The following is a 6378-nucleotide window of genomic DNA, read 5'->3' on the forward strand; positions in this document are numbered from 1 at the left end:
TGGAAAAAGTCCCAAAAAGACTCCCTCGGGGTCTTCTTTCTTTAGTCCCAAATGCCCACTTTTAGTCCCGAAAAGTCCCTCCTATTTGGTTTATATGTGACTGACATGGATTTTTTTAGTCCCTACACCAAAATGTCCCTGTAAACAAACACCCTCTAATAATTCCGCTGGAAAATTGATGCAATGCCACAGTTAAAAGCAAATTACATGTTTAACGAATTTTATTGTTAATATAATCTCTATGTTAATATTAATCAATGCCACCATTTGAGAAATGCTACTGTCTTGCTTTCTTTCCCATTTAGATAAGGTAGATTCTTCTTTTTGTTGGCTTCTGTGTCATCCACCGCTATTGACCACTAATTGTTTTCTTTGCACCTCTGTGTAAACAGGGTTATCTACTTCACCTCGTTGCCATTGTGACCTTTTGTTGCACTGCACAAAACACTTTTGTTTAAAGAGTGTTTTGTGCAGTTCAACCAAAATGTCACACCGACAACGTTGCTTGATTGCTTGATCTTAGTGGAACTGCACAAGAGGAGATCTTACTTCCTATCCGTTAAGGCGAATTTGGTTCAGATCTTCTTCTTGTGAGTTGTTTGAATTACGCATCATGAGAGGTCGGTACTAGCCTTCTTGCACATGATTCTGCAGTGTGCTTTCATATGTTGTGCTACTTGTACAATAATGTTGCTTGATTTTAGTGAACTGCACAAACGGAGACAAGACTTCCAATCTGTATGTGCACCGTAATATCCCATTGAGGTAAGATAAGGATATTTCACAACTGCTGGCCTGTATTTTGCCACTTTCATCAGAAAATTAAGTTTAGTACTATACTTGTGCTCCCTAATTGACATGCCAAATCTTACATTGAAGGCGAAGCTTGTCTGTTATTGAACCAAGTGATGACGGGGAAGAACAAGCGGAAGAAAAACAAAAATCAACTCCCGGTGCTGTAATGAAGCACTGGAACTGTGATGACAAAAGTAATGATATAGTTTTGCATCTTAATTTATTGCTATGGCTGGAACGAGCAATTGTTTTGCCACTGATTTGATGCCATATGTAATTATCTCTACTTGTGCAAACAGGGATCTTCTTTGAAGATACCATATATTTTAGTGGAACTGCACAAGAAGATGTTGGAAACATTAAACTAATCGAGGAGTATATACTAAGCATGGCCACCCCCGTAGATAGCACCAGATGGTTCCCGAGAAGTGCTTCATCTGTATGCTCTATGCAATCAGCCTCCTAACAAAGGTTGGTACTCGCCCACTGATTTCATCCATATGATTGAGCTCTGTCATCTCTATTGGTGTTGTGCTACTGTTTAGATACTGTCATGAAAATGTGGTATTGTCCTTGGGAAGTGCTTCATCTGTGCTGTTTTAAATATTTCCTTTCCTTTTTTTCGAGCAAACATGGATGCTAGCATTTAGTAGTCCTCTTGTCTTTGCACAACAGGATCATCTTCCTCTGAAGAAGAATATGGAGTACGTGAAGTGACTAGTTCTGATTATGCCAGGATGAAGAAGCATTGTACATCTTCTCATTAGAAGGAGCAGTTGAAGGATGGTTACATTACTCCCCACAAGACAAAAACAAACTTCAGCTCAGAAGGACTAACAAATCTCCATTTTTTTGTTGTGATGCGCGAGTACAATGTTGTTCTAGGATTCTTTCTGGTGAGTTCCATTTTTCTAAAAGTGTGCTCTACATGGACCATGTATGTGCCTGTTGAAACTGCCAATTCATAGTACAGTTTGCTTTATACTAATCACTTTTTTGTATTTGTGCAAACAGGGGTGCTCAGTTTGATTTCAATGGGAACTGCACAAAATGTACATGAATACATCGAATCATTCATTTCCACCACAAGAAAGGAGGTGCCCATAAGTTCAAGGCATTGCAACAAATAAGGGCGAAATCATACAAGCTACGCGTGAATTTGGTTGATTTTGGTGGAACTGCACAAAAAGAACAGCTGGTTTATTTAGCACGAGTTGCCATGTCAATGTCTGAACTAATGGCAAACCCTGCCCATTCCACAATCGTAGGCATTTGATATTTTGGAATGGGACAACCTTGTCAAATTTTGCTCATTGATTTTAGCAAGATATGTGTTTGATATTTTTGAATGGGATGCCCTTTGCTGTCAGCAGCGGCGATCAATTTTTTCTTTATTCTTTAGTTGTGAAGTAAATATTGCCTCTGACATGTGAGTCGCTGAGATGCATAATCATCGATTGTTTTGAATGTTCTCTATGAATTGCCAGGCCTGTGTGTTTGATTGCAATGTATAGAAACGCTAAAAAGCTACTCAAACTCTTTGTACTCCTTCTGTTCCTTTTTACTTCGCACATTGTGAAAGTGCATAATTTTTTGTATAAGATCGGTCAAAGTAGAGATACTTTGACTGCAGAGAAAACTTGTATGCAGACTAGAAAGGACAGGAGGGAGTACATGTGAAACTGCTGCAAACATGGTGATCACCCTGGGAATAATGCTAGTACGTATTGTTTTGCACGTTCATCCAATGCCAGTGATACAGGAATTCGAACTAATCGAAATAAATTCATTCATACACGGTCGGATTTCATATAAACATGTCGGATTTCATTACATTTCATACATTCTTCAACTAAAAAGGGGTGTTTGTGGCCGCATGCATATCCCAGATGCAGAGGCCGGGGGTCATCCTCCTTTTCGAAAAAAACTAAAAAGGGGTGCGCTGGAGGTATAATTAATTAACCGAAGCTACCCACCTGTGTCCCGCTGAGCCGAACAGAAGCTTCAGTGACATAACTGCAGGTGCAGTTGCATAACTGACATGTGGCCTGTTGGGCCCACATGTCAGTCAGCCAACTGCACCAGCAGTTAAGTAGAAGCAGCGTTCTTCTCCAGCGCAGCTCTCCAACTCCACGTCGTCGCCAAGAAGCTAACCGGTCATCAATGGTCAACCCGCCTAGCTTGGCTTCAACCGGAGGGTAGCAGCGGTGGCCTTACTTGGACCCGAGCGGCGGCGACCTACCGTGTTCTACTCTTCCTCGTTTTCTGTGTGGCGCGGCCTCGTTGGCAGCGGGGCGGGGCCTCGGCGGAGCCGGCGATGCCTCTGTCTCGTTGCCGGCGGGCGGCGCCTCGGTGGAGCGGTGGAAATCCTACCCCATGTTGCCGACACGGTGGGGCCTCGGCAGAGCCGACGATGTCCTCTGCCTCGTTGTTGGCGGGGCGGGGCCTCGGCGGAGCCGGCGGTGTCCTCTGCCTCGTTGTTGGTGCCACGGGGCCTCGGTGGAGCCGGTGGTGTCCTCTGCCTCGTTGTTGGCGCTGCGGGGCGTCGGCGGAGCAGGGCGTCGTCGACGCCAGCGGAGTGGGGACTCGTCAGAGCCTGCATTGTCCTCTGCCTCGTCCTCGATCTCGCCAAACAACGCCTCGCCCACTTCATCGCCCTCTTTGCTAGCGTCTTTGTAGGCGGCTGCAGCCTCCGCCACCCGCATGCGGTACCGCCAGCGCTCGAGGCAGCCCTTACGGGCGGAGCGGTACAAGTCGAGTAGCGCCTCCTGCTCCGCCCGCTCCTTGGCGATCTGCTCCTCCGCCTGCAGGTGCTCCTGGAGGAGATGGTGGTTGTAGGTGGCATCAGCCCGCGCCTCCCAGAACTTCTCCTCACGCATCTGCCTCACCCTGTCCATATATTGGGCACGGGCCTCGTCGATGGTCATGGTGCAATGCACCGGCGAGGATGGCGCGGACGAGGGGGTTGGCGCCGGATCGTTGACTACCATGTTCTCCATTGGGACGTCGTCATCCTCTGGTTGCCTGCCAGCCAGCCGGTCGGCAGCAATGGCTGCTATCTCCTTGTGGTCCATCGTCCACCCGTCCCGAAGAGCGCTGGAGCGCGAGGAAGCCATGGTGGGCAGTAGTGGTGTGGACAGGAGAAAGGCAACGGATGCAGATGACTGCGACTATGGCCGGCGCAGCAGTTTCTATAGCAATGGTGGGCGGGCGGAGGGACGGAAGGACGACACTTGTGTCGTTTGAAGGTGGAGCAATCGCCTGCACCGGGAAGCGGGGCGGCCGGCGCTGACTGTTTCGGGCGGAAAGCGCGCGCGGGCGAGGAGATCACTTTACTTGGATAGGATGACAATGGGGACCCACCAGGTCCATAGCCTCACATACGCAAGTGCCTCCTTATTATATATATATATATATATATATATATATATATATATAACTATAATTTATTTTGCTTCCTCCTGGTTTCCTGACATCACGGTCCCACACCATTGTCTACCTATGTACTCCCTCCTTTCCGGTTTATAGGGCTTATCTCAAAATTTTAGTTTTTCCATTTTATAAGGCTCAATTTGGTTGTTTTCCATCACATGTTCAGATTCAAAGGTGCATTAAATCATTGCATGCAAGTATTAAGAGAAAATTGACCAATGCATGTACTTTATGCATGCATGCATGCATGCATTGCAATTAATGCATTGATAAACATAATTTTTTGAGGATAACAAGAGCATTAATTAGGTGCTTTTGCAAAACTAGAAAAAGTATTCCACCACTCGCCATCTACCTTGATTGGTGAGATTTTTGAATTGAGCATTATAAACCGGAAAGGAGGGAGTAGTCAATAAACGAGAGAATTGCACAAGAAGCGGCCGACAGCTGGGACCAAGCATCTCGAGCAGTATTTGTGTTTTTGAGGTGTGAGCACTGTGGAGTTTTTCGATGTTTACCCAAGATATTAGTTTTTCTCCTCTGAACAACAACGAAAACATCGCTGCAGGTATTAACTGGGCGGGCTGTGGCCCGTCTAGCCCAGGCCAGATATCTAGCCCAGATATTAATTTTTTTCAAGCTAAAAATGGCTAGCCCAGCTATACTTGTTTTAGGAATACCCAGGCAAGGTCAAGTTGTTATTCTCCGCCCCATTGGGCTGCAAATCTTTCCTAGGAGGGATGCATTTGGCTTAACAAGAAAACGGGCTTTAAGAAATAATAAATGGGATGTAATTATAAAAACTGGGTAGTAACTATAAAAAAATGCACCAAACAGTGATTACTTTATAAAATATTATTTTTGAAATATTGAAAATTTTAATTTCATTAAAATTGTTGCGAGCAGAATGTTTCGTTGGATTTTTACGCAATATAAATTTATATTGAAATTGTATTTAATCTGACTAAAATTTCAGGATAAAAATATTCGGATCCCATCAAAATGTGGGAAATTTTATTGAATTCTGTTTTGAACGGTTGGTTGAAATGGGTTGTTCTTTTAACAAACTGTAAATGGGTTGTAGTAAATTCCATTAGAATTCAAAAATGGGCTACACATTTTTACAAATCTTGAATGGGCTATAAGTTCTCTGCCACACACTTCTGGCCTTACTAAGTTGACGCATCCCCTAAGAAAAACAGAGTTGACGGGTATGCAAGGCTTTGTCAACTTATAGTCAACACACAGTTCTAGCAGCAGTGGCTGTTGGATGTCCATCCAACGGATGCCGTGCTTCTTCTTCAATCTCGGATGTTCTAGCTTCACCCGCCCAAAAAAGGATTCATCCCCCTGACATCTGGGGCGCACCATTTTGGAAGCTGAGTTGTAGGCCTACTAAGTTGACGTACCAAGGGCTTTGTCAACTTAGTCAATATAAACGATTCTAGCTACAGTGACCGTACGATGTCCATCCAATGGCCGTCGTGCTTCTTCAACCTCTGGTCATCTTGCTCCAGCCGCCCAAAGCAGCGCCGGTCATGCCGCCTGCTCCTGCCTCCCGTGGCCGGCTGTGCTGCCGCAGAGGCCTCACCGCCCCCTACTACTCCCACCGCTGGCCAGGCCATCCCTCCACTCACCCACTGACCCACACCCCCTGTTACTCTGTGGCGATGGCGGCGCAGCCGAACCAGTGAACCCTCATACTCCTCTCCGCGTGTGCATCCACTGCCGCATCTTCCCAGGCTCCGCGTCGTCCGCTACCTAGGCCTCGCCGTCGTCCACCACCGTGGTGCTCTTGGTGCGGCGTGGTCAACGTGGTCAAGGAACGACTTCCATCGGACGTGGACTATACGTGGAGAGGCTGACAGCTGGGTCCACGGCAGCCGCAAGGAAGTGCCTCCGTATTACATGCAAAATAATTATTCCTCCACCTGACAGCGGGGACCCATCGGACAGGCCACCATATTTCGCGAAAAAATGATTCACCCCCTGACTGCTGGGACCCACGAGCTACATCTTCGCATGCAAGGAAGTGCGTCCGAAAAAAAAACAATTCACCCCCCTGACTGCTGGGACCCACCAGCTACATCTTCGCACGCAAGGAAGTGCGTCCAAAAAAAACGATTCGCCCCCCGACTGCTGGGACCCACC

Source organism: Triticum aestivum, chromosome 7B (genome assembly GCF_018294505.1).
Source record: "Triticum aestivum cultivar Chinese Spring chromosome 7B, IWGSC CS RefSeq v2.1, whole genome shotgun sequence".
NCBI lineage: Eukaryota > Viridiplantae > Streptophyta > Magnoliopsida > Poales > Poaceae > Triticum > Triticum aestivum.